This window comes from Monopterus albus, unplaced genomic scaffold (genome assembly GCF_001952655.1).
Source record: "Monopterus albus unplaced genomic scaffold, M_albus_1.0 scaffold12.1, whole genome shotgun sequence".
Classification (NCBI taxonomy): Eukaryota; Metazoa; Chordata; class Actinopteri; order Synbranchiformes; family Synbranchidae; genus Monopterus; species Monopterus albus.
The window spans coordinates 4,364,016-4,382,893 of NW_018127892.1; the positions used below are offsets into that span (position 1 = coordinate 4,364,016).

At 41.4% G+C, this 18,878-nt stretch overlaps 1 long non-coding RNA gene across 1 annotated transcript; it reads right to left on the reverse strand.

Annotated features, from left to right (window-relative positions):
* Positions 1-2,199: 2,199 nt before the first annotated feature.
* LOC109954904 (uncharacterized) lies at positions 2,200-18,878 on the reverse strand. The gene is made up of 4 exons (XR_002274197.1): positions 18,831-18,878; positions 7,620-7,675; positions 7,179-7,238; positions 2,200-3,848 (listed from the first exon to the last, which is right to left on the reverse strand). It is a non-coding gene; the product is annotated as an uncharacterized LOC109954904 (long non-coding RNA).

Below are 18,878 nucleotides of genomic sequence, written 5' to 3' on the forward strand. Positions count from 1 at the left end.
GCTGTCATGTAGGAGGGGAGGGGGGACTTTTATGTCTGTGCTCAGGGGCCCATGGTCTCAATCAGTTCATGGTCATGTCAGCCACATGGCAGCTATAGCACAAACATTTTCCTTGTCATGACGTCTTCAGCAGATAGATTAAGAGTTATCCTTTTGGTTAACACACAACTAGAGGAATGCTTGTGACACATTCTGTCCAGTCGCTTCCTCTTTGTTTACAACTACTTCATGCATGTGAACTGTGGCAGCAGCCTCCCTTCATTTGGCCAGCCTGGTCACGTCCAAAGGGAGGGTTAATTGTCTGTTACGCTGTAAGGAGACCTGGATTGTGCATTGTGCCTTTGATCTGACTTGAAAGGAGTTAATTGTTTTCTATGTTACAGGCAGTGTTGGCGGGGAAAAAAAGATGTTTGCTGGTCATTTTGCAACATGTGCAGAAATATCAGAGAAAGAGAAAGAGAGGGAGGGAATGAAGAAAGAGATCACCTCACACCCAGCTCCATCCCTGCTCAATTACAATAATTTGACTCACATGGGCTTGCTGCTGTGCCGCTGTGTGGGGGTGGGATCCCTGCTCTGGGAGATCACTCGTCTTCCCTCTAGCTGAAGTACAGAGAGACAGATTTGATGTGCGGTTCTCCTTGGAGTGCAGGCCGGGGGCTTGTTAAGGTGGCAGCATGAGGAAGACCACGCTTCTAACCTCTTGCTTGACGTCCCATTGGGGCTCTCCAACACTTGATGATGTCAACATGAAATGAAGAGACTAATAACTGCTGGAGGTAAGCACCAAATGGTAAGAGTACAGCAAGTGTTTCACTGCCTCTTTATTAAAATATTAACACGTTGCTTATTGATTTTTTTTCTTCTTAGGAGCCTTTCCTGTTAAAGACCATGGAGCCTATCCCATCATGCACTAAAGTTAAGGAATCACATTAGGAGGCACAAATTCTGTTTCTTCCGGTTTGTTCTTATTATTAATACAAAAAGTACAAATACAAATGCAGCGAACATTAGATGTGGCTGTACGCCTTTTTTCCATGTGATTTCATTACCTGCCTGGGAGTTTGCTCACTGTGGGTCCAGCTCTGGTCTGGACCTGCTTTGACAGGCCTCCTGCCTTCACTCCTTCACCTCTGTCTAGCTCTGGTCACCTGAGCTTGGGGGGAAACAGGGCTGTCAGAGGGAGAGTGGCAGGCTAAGCCCTTCTTAACACAGCTCCTCAAACCACCTCATAAATACAGGCTTCCTTTTCCAATTTCCAAGCAGCCCATCCACCTCTGTCTACATGCTTACACACTGCTCCATGTCATGAGCCGGGGTGTGAGTTTAAAAATGACCAGGGGACCATCTGGCGGACTCTAAAAGGGTGGGGCTTTGATGTGCTGCTCTGCAGTTTAGCTCAACTTTGTGGGAGCCAAATCCTCCCAGCAATGCAGCCGCAGTGACTGAGGAACCTAACAAATTAGAAACGGAGAGATACTTTAAATGATGAAACCCTGAAACTAATCTGCCATATGTGGAGTGCTTAGAAACAACAGCCCATAACTACACAACAATAAAAACATTGTTTCCATTTCCATTTTAAAAGTGTGGTCTCCAAAAATCATCAGCATGTTTTAATATCATAAAGAGGAGTGAAAACAAATGCTAAACTATGTGAGGCAGCTTGATGATAGGTGACGCTGGCCGTGGCTCATTAGGGAGAAAGACTGTGCTGTGCCCATGTGGAGAGCTTAGCTACACTGCTTCACTCATAACAAAACTCCAACTAATGATCAATTTCATCCTAAACACATCTGACTTGCAGAATCAACCTACTGTCCAACTATCTCAATAGCAGCAGATTTGTATTCCAACATAAAGTATAAATGAGAACTGAACTGAAAGGGAAACAAGGATGAAGCTGTTTTCTGCAGTTTTGTAACTGTAAACACTTCTCACAAAAAAACAAAACCAGAAATGCAGTAGCCCATATCTTAATACTTTTCAACTTCCCTATCTGTCAGTGGCTCTCAGGTCTAAGCACATGTGCTGCAGCTGAAAAGATAAATCTTTTAACACAGGCCAAGAACATATAGTCTGTTTTTAAGGCTAACTACTGTATTTTTCTAAAACAGCTGGAAATTATACAGTATTTTGTAACAAATGTTACTCAAACAAAAGTGAAAACTGCAGCTGTGGATTAACACACGTTTGATGCTTTAGTCAGTACATATGGCGGATGTGAGATCACTTTAAACTTAGGGCCAATCATTGTTATGAAGGAACACGTCACCCAGTGCGACAGTGTGGACCAAATGTGTTTTTAATAGTTTCTGGACAACCACTGAAGTCTATGACACACAAGAATATGATATACTGCACAGTATAGGCTTAAAACTATTGACAATATTTGTTGTTGATGTTGGATCTTTTCATTGAATTTGTTAGTCATAAGAAAAGTATAGAATCTCACTGATTTTATCTAAAACTATTATCTAAAATGTTAAATAGATTCAATCATTGGCATATTACGTTTTACATACAGATGCCTAATGGTGGAAAACGTAAAGTCACAGCTACACCTTTTGTATGTGTGTGACTGTGTTTACATGAGGCGTTCTGCACGTGTGCGCTTAACGCACAGCAGGGAGGAGGACTGTCGGAGACTGTCACTGTGCTCTAAGGCATCACCGACACAAGTGTCACCTTCATGAAGGAGCGTGAAAGCCATTCCCCTCTGCAGAGGATTCCTCATACTGTCGCTCTGATATCAGCAGCAGAACAGAGGAGTTAACGCAGCTGCTCGTACAGGGTTGACATCTGTTGTATGCTTCATTACACTCCTAGAATTACCAAAAGCCATTAGGAATTTTGGTCAGGAGAAAAACCCTGCACTGTTAGTCGTATCCATAAGGTCACAAACTTATTTGAAGAGTTTAGGTAGAGGGACATTAATCCATTAATGAGTTTCAAATACTAATTTTCAAATGAATTCAGACAGTTTAATTAGTTACAAATGACACGTGAGCAGAAGTGAACGTGTTGTTTTGCTATCCAAGTGGAAATTTACATTCTTCAGCGGAGTATTGTTTAAATCTGTTAGAGAAATAAAAACACTTTTTGACGTTCATCAAATTACCCTAATAACACCTCTTTCTTCAAACCACTCTCCTTAAAGCTACAGAAGGAGTAACAAACTTAAAGCTGTTCTGTTCTTAAAAACCTGACTCAGCAGAGGAGTCACTGATGACGTGGGGGGGGGGCGGGCCACCTGGGGGAAAAGGTTCTGCTGAATCTTGCTGCGCGCTGCTCATGATGAACTTTGTGCTGGAAAATGAACATCAGCAGGGCCTGTTTCTGTGTGTAATGAGGCTGCCGCTCTGCTCCCCGGTGTCCTTGACTGCAACTCCCTGTCAGCACGGCCCTGTTGTTCTGATGAGCGAAATGTGAGGCACAGCTCATATACTTTTACAAATGAATCTGTTTAGAGATATTAGAGTTATTTGAGCATGACATTATTTTGAACAACTACCTGAGTAAGATAAGACAAAACAGAAATTCAGAAAAGCTACTTTTAGGATAAATTGGTAGAAAATATAAAACGGAACATGAAAAGGTGTACATGATCAAAAATATTTCAAAAACTAAATCATTTAAATAGAAACAAGGTAAAAATGTTCTCTGTTTAAAATTACAACATATGCAGTATGGTTCGGTGTATCCCTTAATTTCTTTAGTTAATCATTTTACAAATGACCCCTCTTGTCCATCTGTAATGTTCCAGTCTTCATGGCTCTGGCAGCTTGAGAGGCCCGAGTGTGAAGTTACATAGAAATGCTTCGTTCAGTGCCGAAGTTGTAGTAAAACTGGAAGAAGAAGAATAAAAAGAGGAAGTAGACATTGGCGATTTAAAGTATATTGAGGAAAACAAAAAACATCAATCAATAAGAATCCAAGGCAACCAAGAATATACTTTTATGAGAAATGCTCACATAAACAGCACCATCATATAGAAAATGTAACATATTGATGAAAATTAAACCGCAGATTAAAACCTTACTGAATTATTGTTATTCACCCTATAGCTGCAAGCAATTAGTGATTATGTGGTCCTCCAGCATGGTGATTGAGAAAATATAGAAAAACACTGCCCCCTTCTGGCGTTGTATAGAAGGCAGGACTGTATCACTGAGTCTCCAGATATTTATTTTACCTCCCTTCCACTGAAAATATCAACTTTCTGTATACTACTGAGTAGATATTTTAAAATTTAGTGCCAGAAGCAAACTAGATCACCTCTGGTCCTGAGGTAAACCTACAGGCTATAATGTGAAAGATCCACAATTATATATATATATATAGCAAAAACTATTTTTTCATTCCAAACATTTAGACATGAATGAAAAAAAAGAAAGTTCCCAAGGAATGTGACTAAAGCAATCAAATAATCTATAATAACAAACATTATAATTTTTGATTAGTTGATAGTTCAACAGTTACATTTTGTTGTGGATGTGGCTCCACTGGCTAAACAGTTAAGTTTTGTGACACAAAGAGGTGCTTACTTCACCGAGTTGTATTACTGCAACACAGCACTAGGTGATGCTGTATGATCACTGAAATAAGTTTCTAAATCTCCTGCAGAAACCATGGAGCCACAATGGCTGCAAGGGGAATTTCTCGATAAAACACACACACACACACACACACACACACTTTCCCTGATTTTCAGCGAGTTGAGGGGAAGCTGCAAGTTACCCAAAACCTGTCACAAATCACAAGCCTGTTAGTTGTGAGGAAATTCAGCCCCCCCACCACACAAAATTTCAGTCTCAACATCTGGCACAGTAAATAAATAATCCTGTGTGTGGGGGTGTGTGTGTGTATGTGTGTGGATGATGGATGGGGGAATGGGGTGTTATCAGGGAGAGCATGTATCAATGTCTGCCAGTTTTACACACAGGCTGACAGGACAGTGACACACTAGAACATGGGCGGCAGTCACCCAGACGAGCTGAGCTTCATTTCCTGTCCCTACTCCACTGCCAAAAATATGTGACATGTTGTCTTCATTAATTCCACCTCTATTTGGAGCTCTCCCTCTCACATAGCCCTGTACACTACTGTCCTTCCATACATTCAGTTGGAAACACACCTGCACACACACACACACACACACACACACACACACACAGGTAACACCCTATGAACACTGAAAACCCATCATACAGTACACAGGTGCTAATGAAAGTCTTGTCATGTGCGCACACACACACACTTCTTCCCACCCTGGCATATTCTCCCTCTGAAAATCATTAGCCAGCCGCCAACAACATTTTTCAGCAGAGCAAACTACATAAAGACGTCACTTTAAATCGCCTACTAATTAACACTTAAAAAGACACAAATTAGATATGCGTGGCTAAAAGCAATTATAATTTCCACAAGTTTTGCGAGTCATTTGGGAAATGAAAAGAATGCCTAATTGCTGGAACCAACATCATCTGAGACATGGCTTAAGTGATGCCTGTTAGAAAATGGTCTTATCTACAACTGTGGCTGTGATTACAACAGTTTTCCTCAATTACATGTGCATATGTAGAATTTTAGAAAGTACATCTCTTTCATGAATCTATGTTTTTTTAATGGGTTTTGAAATGAGGCAATTAAATTCTGTGCAGAAAGTGCCTCTAGCTTTCTGAAGAGGGGAAACACGCCCCACAGTAAAGCACGGACAGTGACCTCTCCTGGATACCGAAAGGAGGAAACGCTCAGCAACATTAGAGGCACAGGTTCATACTAAACACCCCAAGAATGAGTCACCACTTCAACAGAAGCTCTGAGATAGAAGACATAACGGAAGTTGTACATTTATGGTGTAACATTAATCATAAAAAACAAGGCCAAAAGCCAAGGCTAGAAAAAAAGAGAGAGAGACAGAGAAAAAAAGAACACAACACTACAGTCAAGGCTCACTTTCTAAAATAAACACTTCTGCTGTCCAACATGTTTGCGAGAATATCACCCACTGTATTTCCCCCTTAGTCTGAAGATATCACTGTGGGATAATAATAAGAGGAGAGAGGTACAAATAACACAACGGTGAGGGATGTTTCCACTTGGAAACTAATTATCAAGCTAAGCTGTGACTTCATCCTCATCAGCCTGGCCCCACCATTAATCTTGTGCTGTCGTCCAGTTCACTAAATCCTGTGTGTTACACTATCTCACATTTACTTCATCAGCTCCAGCGCGGCTGTAATTAATGATTTCTCATGCCTTTCCCTTCCCTTCTCCAGCTCAGCTCACCATGTGTCCTCCTGCTAATCACACTCTCTGAGAAGAAAGGAAGGAGGAGAGGGAGCGGCGAGGAAGGTGGAGGGGGGGAAGGCATATAAGATGAGCAGCCAGCCTGTCTCCACCTTGGACACACATACACAGACACATACACAGCATTAATACCTGCGCTGACAATGAGCTTCATTCAGATGACCATATGACAAGATGGCGACTCTGTGTGATTTGGATAGTATGTGACAGAAGACAGAGGCAGAGCGCAGAACAGACACCCGGTTTGATGAGGGAGTGTTTGCTCTGTAACACATCTCAAACCCAACAGCACCTGTTCTTTTACAGTGGTCTGTCACTTCCTGGCAGTTCTGATACCAAGATACCGTGCTAATGAGAGAGAAGGGGGGTTGTCACTCTCTTTAAAGCACACACACACACACCCTCACTTTCACATGTTCTCACAAACACATGGGCTCTAAAGAAGAAGAGGCACACCAGAAGATTTTCTTCCTACGAGTGCCTGCAGGCTACAGTGTTTCATTAGAAACAGGATACCGTTTTTATTTGCTCGACATGATCTCAAACTTTTTCACAGCTGAAGATGAAGCTGTTTAAAAACTTAACTTAAAAAGTTAAACATTTAGAAACTACAGCACTGTGCGAGATGCTAAATTGAGCTGTTTGAGAGATGAACTGGAGAATAATAGTCAAGTGTTTTGGAACAGGACGCGAAGCCTTTAAGAGAGAACGGCTGCCTAGCCTGGTCATGCTTTTATTCAATTGGGGCTTAGTGGAGCCAACAGGGCCTCGCTGTCTCAGACACTTAATTACAACCCCAAGACCGTTTGCTTTGCATTCTGGGCCAGCGGCGTCAGTGTCAGCCGAGCGTTACAGCCTCTACTCACTTCCTCCTCGATCTCTGCCAGGGATTTGATCGTAATGCCCATTAAATTGACTTGCTGCATCTGAAATCAAAAGCAGGGAGAGGAGGAGGGAGAAGAAGGAGGGGAAAAAAAAACACACAAGAAACATGGCGGTTAGGCTCATGGCTAAGTAAGCATGCTTAAAATCTTTAATCCTCTCTCTCTCTGTGTCAATACAAACGGGGCTATAGTGACAACTGCCGCCAGCCAGCCAAATGGACTGTATTGAGCCAGCTCTGCCTGACTGCATGCATTCATCATTCAGTCTGGAGGAAAGGAAAGGAAAGCTAAGAAAAGGAAAGGAAAGGAGTGGCGGTCTGAAGAGAGGCTGCAGGACAAGTAACCATCATTACCACTCTCATATTTACATAGGATATAAAAGAAGTTATGCATTTGGCTACTAGTTTCATGGAGAATTTTTACCTCTTTGGGGTTGTCACAAAACTTCTGAGAGATCACAAAAGGCACATCATCCAGAGCTACAAAAAGGAAATAAGAAAAAACAAAAAGTTTAGGGTTGACTTTTATACAAATATATATGATCCGGAGTATTTTCACAAGACTAAACATGGGATTATAAAACAGCAGAGCTATAAACATCCCCAGCCGCCTGACACCTCCCCTCCTATAGAGAGAAGATGAAAGGCTTACTCTCTCCTCCAACCCAGCCCTTTCCCAACCCTCTTCTAGTTTAATTACTCTTGATTATTCCCGATTCAGTCTTGTCTGAGAGATGTTCACCTTCGAAACAAAGACACACTCACACTAGGCACAGAAAAGCGGGAAGAAGAGAGACAAAACATTCACCAGATATCAAATTTGCATGAAAATAAGCCACACTGTTCAGCCGGCAAAAAGTGGATTGAAATGAGGACTTGCCAAGAGCGTGGTGGTATAATTAGCATTTGACCAAACAAACGAGCTTCAACAGAGCTATAATTAAGCAGGCCTGTAATTAAGTGTATGCCCTTTATCATAATGATCATGGTTAAAATGGTGTGATGGCTGCCAGTTGATTATTAATGGTGTAACCCCGTACTGCATGCATCCTGCACTGGAATCAAGGTGTCACGACTGTCAGGCTAGAGAGCAGCCCTTTGTTTATAAAATACATTAGGGCCCAAATTAACACAGGGTGACAAGGGACACAAAGCCTCTCGTTTCAACTCTGAAGAGAAAACTGCAGCTGCTTGGCTTCATTATAAAACTCTCAAATCTGGAAGCACAAAACTCTGCAGCCGTTGGCTTCGACAGGAGCCTCAAATATCAAGAGGCCAAGCTTCCAACTAGTCTTGTTTAACCCACAGTCCATCAGGCCACTGTAAGCCGAAGCTGTTTGTGAGTCATCATTTTGTAGTTGACTCTCCTTTTGGTTTTTCTTGTTCACAGCAATGCTGAGAAGTATGAAATTCTAAAATATCCCTCACTGACATTTTTGTGGCTTGCATTCCTCTCTTGGTATTGCACAGATCCACAGTTTGGCACTTTCTACACAACTGTAGCACAGAGATCTTTGTAATAAAGACATGACCCTCATTCTCTGAAAGTCTTATTTAGCGTTTTGGGTTCCAATCATTTCCCACAGTAAAGATGTAGTACAAACAAGAGTCTACAGCCATGCTAGTGTAAGGATGTACAATGCTTTTAGCTAAATGCTAATGTTAGCATTAAGCCTGCAACCAACACTTACTTCCATTATCGATATTATCAACCATTAACTGTTGTGATTAATCGTACCCAGTACATTTCCCTGACCGCAAAACTTCAGAGTCTAAAGGTAGGCTTATTTTAGTTTACAATGAATTATTATTAAAGCAGCAAACAATTTTTAACTATTTCTTGTAGGTAAAATGTCTGAAATGACTAATCATTTCAGCTCTATAGTCCGCATGCTAACATGGTCACAAAAACAATGCAAACATGCTGATGTAAGCACGTTAAATGTTCGCCATGTTCATCATGTTACTTTAGCCTGTTAGCATTTGCTAATTAGCACAAAGCAATTACAGCTGAGGCTGATGGGAAGTGATTAGCTTTGTAAGTATTTAGTCATAAAAGTATCAAACAAGTTGAGTTTTTTACCAGATGATGGCACTAAATGAAAAATTAAAGGATCACCAAAGTTATTGCAATCATGAAGGGGACATATGTGCCCGTACCAAACTCAATCCAACACCTGAGATATTTCTCTTAAACAAACAAACAAAACACACACACACACACACACACACACATCAGTCTTAAGGAAAAGTCAGGATTACTAAAGTCACTAGGATTCATTGTCTGGGAACCACAAATGTCTGAACCAAATTTTGTAACAATTAATCCCACACTTGGGATATTTCAGTCTGGGTGAAAATAGCGGGCCGACCAATGCTCCAGCTGCCCATCCTGTAGCAGCTTTGAATATGTGGCTATCTGGAGCATCAAGCAAGCCAGGAAAATTGGCTAGGCACAATGGCTTGTTTAAACTCACAAAAATAAGTGAAAAAATTTGCACGACAGTGTCACTGGGAGCACCAACACCAGGCATACATAGGCAGGGAGAAAACCACTGAATCAATAGCCAGCAACGAGAAACTGAGATTGTAGCTGCTGATGGATCTACGTGGCACGGACAGATGAATGCACAAAGCTAAAGGCCAGACATTTCTTTTTTTTTTTTTTTTTTTTATTGCTCAAGGATTAAATTTAAAACCAGATCTCACTTTGTATTCCTCCACCATCTATACTAGAGAAGCTATCTTACATCCAGACAAATGGAGAGGCACAGGAGATGACTTGGTAGTAAGGAATGGATGCTGTACCACAGAGAAATTCAAAGGTGCAAAGGGCAAAAATGATGTAAATCCAATCTTCTGACCAGGAACCCCACTATGAAGCATGTTGTAGCCACTCAAATGGCCAGGCTACACTCCATTAACTCATGAGTGTACTGTAGTGTGGGGAATTGGGTAGTTATTTGGCATTTGGAGTTTGTGAGTGCCGTCAATATGAAAACATCTGGCAGGAATTTTGGTACAATGACTAGGACAATGATGTTGATAATGATGATGATGGCGGTGGTAAGCGCAGAGGTGGCGTTAAGTAAGGAGGACCCTGTGGCTTGAGTGATTGTAGTGTAAAGAACGGAGTCAGCACAGGCCCTGTGTGGATCATTGCCTTATTAATGGCTCCGTCAGGTGCGATGAGCAATAGCTGCATTGTCATCTCCAGCCCCTGGGCACAGATGAATGACTGTTTCGGGGCGGGAAGGGCTCCCTCGCACGCTGGGCTGAGCACTAATCCCTCACTCTTCCATTGTTGGATGCACTGTCACCCAGGACTTCAGAAGCGCCATACATTGCATTTCCAGGGCTCTAACAGACATGGCCGTGCACACAGGCATATATACACATACACCTAAACCACACCGAGTTGTGCTCTGACAATGACTGATGGAAAAATATGCGTGGGTGATCGAGCATACCCCATATTACCTGAACCACAACACAAGAGTAACACTTTAGGAATGTTGATGAACTTTTATTTTACACTTCACTAATTCAGCAGAACTGCATTGATCTCTGTCTAGTATGATTACTTGGGTGAATCTGTCTTGCACCTGAATTAAGTGAGAAAGTCACAGTAATGGTCTTGGTAAATGGTTTTATACTTGTATAGCGCCTTGCTATGCTTTACAGCACACTCAAAGCGCTTTCACATTATTCGGCCATTCACCCATTCGCACTCCCAAGCACTCACTCATTCACACACCGGTGACATCACCGGGAGCAACTGAGGGTTCAGTGTCTTGCTCAGGGACACCTCGACATGTTGACTGGACAAGCCGGGAATCGAACCGCTAATCCTCCGGTTAGGAAATGACCCGCTCTACCTCCTGAGCCACAGCCGCCCCCAAGGGCAGCTGACATGATGTGTATGTCAGAGATGCATGAAGGAAATCGAGGGTTACACTACAGTACTGCATTTAAATTTTGAGATATTTCACCATTACAAAAAGAAGGGCAGAAAAATGATGACCCGCTCTACCTCCTGAGCCACAGCCGCCCCCACCACAGTCAGGGCAATAATCTACAAGGAAGAATAAGCATCTATCACAAATATTTACTCATGATTGGACTTATTTCTATTGTTTAGTACCACAAAATAAAGTAAAGCTGCTAAAAAAACTGGTTAGAGATTTACTGGAGCCTGATGTATTTCATATTCCAAACAACTGGATGCTGCCTCTTTTCTATTTGTAGCCAGGCTAGACATTGCAATACCCTTCCTGTCGCCGTGACTCTCAATTTGAGGTGGATTCTTTATGCAGACCATGGAAATGCTATTCTAGTTGCAGACCCCGCTCTCTGTCACCTCTGCAGATAATGGTGAGTAGATGAACAGAGAGCTGGAGGAGGACCCCGTATGCCCACTCACAGCCCTTAGCCCCGCTCTGACATGAGAAATAGTGCCCAGGCCTGACAGCATCTCGGAGACATATTGTAGTTTATTTTGTCGCCCGGGCATGCCATCTGTGCCATTCCAATAGAGGGTGTGTGTTCAGGCTGCTGAAAGAGAGAGGGCGCAAGGCTCTGGGTCCCTCAGTAGCTCTGCAGCCACAGCAGGTCATTAGTCAAATTGCCTAATGAGAGAGAATACAAATGGCCCCCTACCCTGACAGGAGGAATTTTGGAGGTGTCAGAGCTCCTGACCCGTGCGATGAGAACAGATGATAGCGAGTTGCTATTTTCAGATTCTTTTAATGACTATGGCTCTATGAAACCCATTCTTTTTCTTGTATCTTTTTCCCGCTTTTTCAAACCCTCTAGACAGATGAGTGAAAAAAAAATTCAATATATTAAATTTCTCACATTCAAAAGCAAAAATGTAACTTTTGAATTATTTAAATGTTTACTGGGAAGTCAGTTAACATAAAAAATATAATAAAAGTATAGATCACAGACTAAAATGATGTTGATAATTTCTGACAATTTGTTTGTTTCTGCCTGCTGTGTACAGCTTGTTCCCCTGTCTCACTGTAGTGAGACAGCTTCTGTTGCAATTCTATATAAAACTAATTTAATCTCATGCAAATGTTCTCAAATATAAACTTAAATGCTTCCAAATGCTAAGAGTAGTACGCAAGACATTCGGTGGGTGGATGTCCTTATAGTTACTACTGGCTTCTAAAAGCGCATTTTTATGGAAAGAAACAGCTAATGCAAAACAAGACAAGAACAGAGGGAGTGGAAAAAAGCCAAAACATTTTATATGTTTTCCATTTGCCATTTGAAAATTATCTTTCATAACAAATTATTCATTTACCATTTTGGCTAGAAATGGTATAAGAATATTTGTGAAATACTGAATGTACCATTAAGTATTCTACTTTAACATATGGGCTAAGCAAAGACTACTGCTACCTATGTGGTCAACATTTAAGTTTCACTCTTTCAAAAGCAAAAGAAAACAAAACAATCAAAGATGGTATATTTATTAATAAACCAATTCAACTTTTTTTGTTAGTTGTTGATACCAGAGGGATGCAAAATGGCAAGCTTATGTAGAATGACCCACTTACTTTTCCATCTGTGACAAGCAGCCCTTGAAATCTGGTTGTGGGTACGGAGCCAGGAGCCAGTCCCAGTCGGGCACTGGTCCATCAGTCTTCCAGAAAGTGGGCAGAGCCAGCAACACCTACGGTGAGTTGGCCACAAACATCAGTGCATAACACTGAATGCTCTGAGGAGGTGTGGGCATGTGTGGCAACTTCTCCAGAAAGCATATATGTTGAACAGGCTTTTTAATGTAAAGGACCAAAATGCTCACATCATTTTATTAAAACAACAATAAAGCCTGTTTCAGTTGCTCTTCAAAATAATAAGTCCCTAAAAAATACTTGGGAAGCCCTTTTTGCTGACTGGATGTTGAGAGCTTTCATGAAATTAAATGGACAATCAGACTTTAATCAGCAACACAGTGCCTTTTAAGACACTGCCATGGCACTGGCATTGATTCCCAGCTGTGGCTGCTGGTAAATGTGCAGCAGAATGTGTGTATAAATGGGGTACGCCTCTCTGGACAAGTGTAAAAGCTGGCAGAGGGCTGACAGTAAATTGCATGTGCCGGATGGGACACAGCAGAAGGCACAATTACACAAATCCCCTCTTAATTAGCGGTTCTGTGGGCAAACTAACCCGTAATGATGCGAGGGATGTGGTGAGCCCCAGAAATCCTAACAAGAAACTCTCACCCACACAGGAGACTGGGTCATATGGTCCCGGGTTCCCTGAAGTAGTGACTGACGCATGATCTGTTTTGATCAGTGCAGCTGCAGGAGATGATTCTCGTGTTGCCCTGCGCCCCACAACCTCTAGCCCTCGGTGAGCTACTTGCCCTCTGGACTGTTGGTAAAGCAGCAGGCCCTGTGTGGTTGTGGGTGGTATTATTAAGTTCTCCATGCTCACAGTACCAGGCAATGTAAAGTGGCATCTCACACAGTGAGTAATGAACTGTGCCAGAGCGGAAGCAGGAGGGATGACAGCCAAAGAGGCCTCCTTGGCAGCCACTAACCTGGGCATCCACCAATTTATCATCCCTTAGAACCAATCCACCAATGCTGCGCTTCCATTTGTCATTAATTATGCTAATAAGGACACCATTACTCTCCTGATGAAACAGGCGACTGTTATTAGAATAATGCGTTTACACTTTGATACATATGCACATGCTTTCCTTTACTTTTACTCTGTGAGGATTAGTGAACTTTGCAAAGAGAAATGTTTCATTGCTGAAATAAAACTCTTATACAGTGTAGTCACACCTGCTACATAGGAGTCCAGGACTTCTCTGTGCCCGCTAATTGACTATTATGAAATGACAAAGCAACCGTTGTATAATCATGCACTATTCATTGCACTTTAACATATAGATGGCCCTATCTACAGAGAGATGCTGATGGGTTTGAACTTTTTCACAGCAGACTTCATGGCTCTAAGCAAACCAGTCTGAGCAGAACTATTTAATATAGCTTCTGGGAGCCCCAGATGCCCTTTTCCAAAACGACTTCATTCCCAGAATCTCATTGTGCTTTCTAAATCACACCACAGTATGTATTAGAAGATCATTAATTACAAACTTAACAAGTCAGCAGAGCCATTAAAAGATCTTTAAGGCATATTTGACCATAAATCTCCTTAAACTATATTTAATGACTGGATTTTTGTGAAATTTTTTTATCAAGTTCTAATTAGATGTGTGATAACAAACCCTGCTGTACATGGGGCAAATGAGGGAGCCATGACAGGCCCATCCATTGAGGCTGTCCACATGTCTGGACACAAACTAATGGAGCCCACTTCTATCTCAGAGATGGCAAAAAGCACTGAGAGATGAGCCTCTAGAGTCCAGTCTGGCCTGCAAATGCAAAGCCATTTAAAGGCTCTTATTTGACTGTAATAAAGGTCCAAAAATGCCTGAGGGCAGTTCCATTAGGGATTATACAGGATTGATCCTCAAATACCTAATGACACCATCACACCGGGCTTGATCATGTTTTGTTACCAAATCTGAACAGTCCAACAGGGTTGTCTGACACATCGACAGAATAAACGCAAGCAATATTTTCTTGCCAGGGCGTCTTACCTGTTAGAATCCAAAATGCATTTTTAAAAAATACACACTAGCAATTTCCAGAATAACAGAAACACTGTAAAATGTAAGAAATATCCATTCCATAATCTTCATCTAACAAACTGTCTAAACTGCTTTCTGAAAAACAAAAAGCAATTGTGAGTGTATGTTTTTTCAAGATGCACAGAAAATCTACCAGTAGAGAGGCTCACACACATGCTCTGTCCACACCTTAGCCTGACTGCTTAAGTGCTCAGCAGTTTCTGACAGTATTCCACTTTTACAGTTTTTCTCATAACTGCTTATTTCAGCGCTCCATTTGTCCATAGCACACTGGTTTGACAATAAATCGATGTTGTAAATCAGCATTAACTTCATAACAATGCCACTATGTCAATGGGGAAAAAGCACAAACTTAAATCTTAATTAATGCAAATTTACATGCTGTCAAAATTTTAAAAACAGATCTCAGCACTACTTTACGTCATTATTTGCTGGGAGCAGTAAACAGAATGTGTATGCATATGCATTGGGTGTAAATATTATTCTCCTGCTGTACTTCTCTCTCTCTCTCTCTCTGGTTTGCCTTTTGCTGACCAGGGGAATTAAGAAGCAAAACGTGGGTTTTAAGAGCGCTCCTTTCATGTCTTGATGTAAGCTTTGGCATTACTTCAGACATCAAGATTGGTCTCATACTGTAAAAATCCTATTCCATCTAAAGTAAAAGCTCGGCAGTAAATCTGCCCATACCTCCCCCATAACACTTCCATAAATGATTCATTCAGCTCAGTTTAGCCGATGCAAAACAGAACGTTAGTGAGTTGTGGATGGAGCCTGAGCTGCAAGAGGAGGAGCAACCCTGCTGCTTAGTAATTTCATCAATCTCTGGGAGAGAAAGAGAGGAGAAAAGAGTAAGAAGAGAATGGTGTACACTAATAATAACTTTTGTGTCACTATCCAGGGGTTGTATTTTTTAATCCCTCAGCCTAAAGAATTGTGTTATTCTAAAATATAACCCCAGCGGTGCAGAAGCAGTTGAGATCCATCACGGTTTGAGATAAGAGTCGGCTGATCTCCTCCCTCTGCACAGCCTCGCCCACAACTACACAGGGAGATAAGATGGAACTTTTGTTTGAAACCTGATGAGAATCCTCTTAATGAAAGTGCTGCACCAAAAATAATCTTTTTTCTCCATGTTAGTCAATCAAGAAATGGTGTAGTTGGGGGAAAAAGAGCAGAAAGAAAAGTAATTTTGCATAATCAGTGAGCACCATCTGGAACAATTAACCAAATTCCACAGAACTCAGAGGATCAGTCATATTGGCTTATTAAAGATCCAGAATTATACAAGTAATAAATCCTTGGAAAAACGAAGCGTACCCCTGCCTGTCACGACTATTTTAACTTCAAATACAGTGGAATACTTGATAAGGCTGAAAAGAGGAGATTAATATATGCAAATTATGTCGAGCATTTAAAAGCCCCCCAACAACTGTCTCGTTTTTTTTTTCCTGTCTGTTATTACAGGGTATAATGTTTTATTCATATAGCAACTCACCTGTCATTTCATAAGCTATAATATTATGAGGGTATTATTAAACAGCATAAAGTGGAGCTTTAATTGGAAAGCTCCATTGCATTTTCCAATTATTTGCAGCAAATTAAAAGCAGATGCACATAGTTTAATAAGAATTCCAATATTGTTTCCTGAAAATCAAAAATCACTGTCATCCTGCCAAGATATTTTGCAAACCCAAGTTAATTTTGAGCCTCCTATTTTTTTTTCCCTCTTCTGAAGAATGAACTGTCTGGTGTCTGTTAATTGAAGTTCCTCTAATGGATAGCGAAATAATTGCTCTCCATATTACGTTAGATCAGGGCCAATGTCAGGATTTATTTTTGATTAATGCAGTAGATATGCAAATGTTTTACTCTTTATTAAGTTTACCTTTTCACCTGGTAAATTTCTGTTGAATACTATATGTTGCTCTGTAGGCAATGAAGAGAGGTAGCAGTGACAGACTGAACATCGCATAGATGTATTTTAGTTTGAGACTTTTTTCAACACCTTGACATTTTTCTTTTTTTATGAAACATAGGCTTTTTAGACGCATTTCATGAACGCAACTTTAATTATCATTAAAATATCCTGCTTTTCTGTCAGTGTGTGAATAATAGACCTAATTGACAAAGGGCCTTGGCATAGATCAAAGCACCACTTTTGAAGAAAAGCAAAATGGGGCTGCTGTGAAAACTTGATAACTTTTCAAATGAGCTTGAACTGTCAAGTGAAAGAGGGCTGCAAAATAAATGTGAAATAGTTTTTAATATTCTGGTAATAAATGTCAAAGCACCTGCACATCACATCTGTACATGATGTGACTGCAGATGACAGGTTTCCCAGACATGTTACCTCTCCTCCCCTCAACTTGCTTTTTTTTTTTTTTTGGTGTTGGGGTTTTTGTTTTGTTGGAAAGTGATGGAGAGTTTAATCAAGAAAGCAGGCAATTCATCAATCCTAAAGAAGGCGCCTGTACAACCCTGACAGAGCGCACATGGTTTTAGACCAACCCGAACCTGGCCAGCTGTCAGCCCACACACACACGTACACGCAGGCCCCATGCACCCACCCACACACACACACACACCAGAGCTACCACTACACTAACAATTAACACAAATAGGCTGTCGGCTACGACCTCACACTTGGCCTGCAGGCTATCACATTGTTAATGAAGGGAAGCTGCGTTCTCTCACATCCACAGTGTGATGCTGTAAGGCTGACGAGGACACCACCTCAAGCTATAAAGAAAGAACCAGCTCAGGCTAACTCCATTATCCTCTTGTCTTTAAAATTCCACCATTTCATGAAGGGACACATAGATGTAGAAGAAAGCAGGAGTCTGTGCACCAGCAAAGGACAGTTTTCTGCCGATAAATAATGACTGCTGGCAGCGCACTGTACAGTATGTGCATGTTCTCCACTGTCACTCAAACCTCGTCCCAGTGGAAGAATCGCACACCAAATGCCACAAGCGATTCAGCTGTGTGTTAACGTCTGCCCCTTCTGTACCACACTTGCACACTTGTCTTGACTAACTTATAATATGCCATAGCAACACAGTGATGTGCTGATCTTTTATGTCAATTAAATGCATTTTTCCTTTTCTTTCTTTTTTTACCTATTTTTTGTACAATGGATTTGATTTGCATTCAAAGACTTTAAAATGAATTTTTTATGTATCCAAAAAGTTCTGTATGATATAGTGTACATTTCAGCAATAGTTTATTACTAGACTTGTATTTAAGAGGCTAGGTTTGATATGGTTATAGTCTGGATGCACCTCTGCTGGAGCAGCAGGAGGAATCCTCACCACATGGTGTCTCTCTCCAGCTGGATAAAAACCTGCCTGCCTCATTCACCGCATGTGGATCACATGCTCTTTAAGGCTAGAGCTTTTCATTGGGCTCCGACTTTGTGGCTTTGAGGCTGTCACAGCTAAGCTCTGCATCCAAACGAATCAGCCTTTCTTCTGTTTTAGACATGGGGTATTGTACTGTAGCTGAGTTTCTCTTTCACAAAGAGAAGGGAATTCATCCAGTTCATGTATGGTACATATGTAAGTATGGCATGTGATGGATCATATTTGACGGCTGTTAAAGGTTCTCTTGAGTGTAATGCAGCGCTCTTCAGGGAAGTCATGTTCGCTCAGATAAGCAAAGCTCTGTACAGCGTCCATCAGTGACGTGGTCTAGACATATAGTACTTGTAGATCAAGTACCAGAGGAGCTACCTTTATGTACTGGTGACGACAGAACTGTTTGTAAAGACATGCAGTGCAGCATAGGAAGTATATGTACAAGTACTGGACTTTTGTTTTCCAAACACAGCGTTTTAAGCTCTGCAGTTTAGGTAATTAATGCATCTTGTGCAAAACAGTGAATTCCTCTGACTGTTTGTACTGACTCTCATAAATGGCACCGACTTGCTTACAGTGAAAGTGTAAGACCTCTTACCTGTCATGGTGTAGATCCCACTGCTCTGGTTTTCACAGTCTGGCCTGC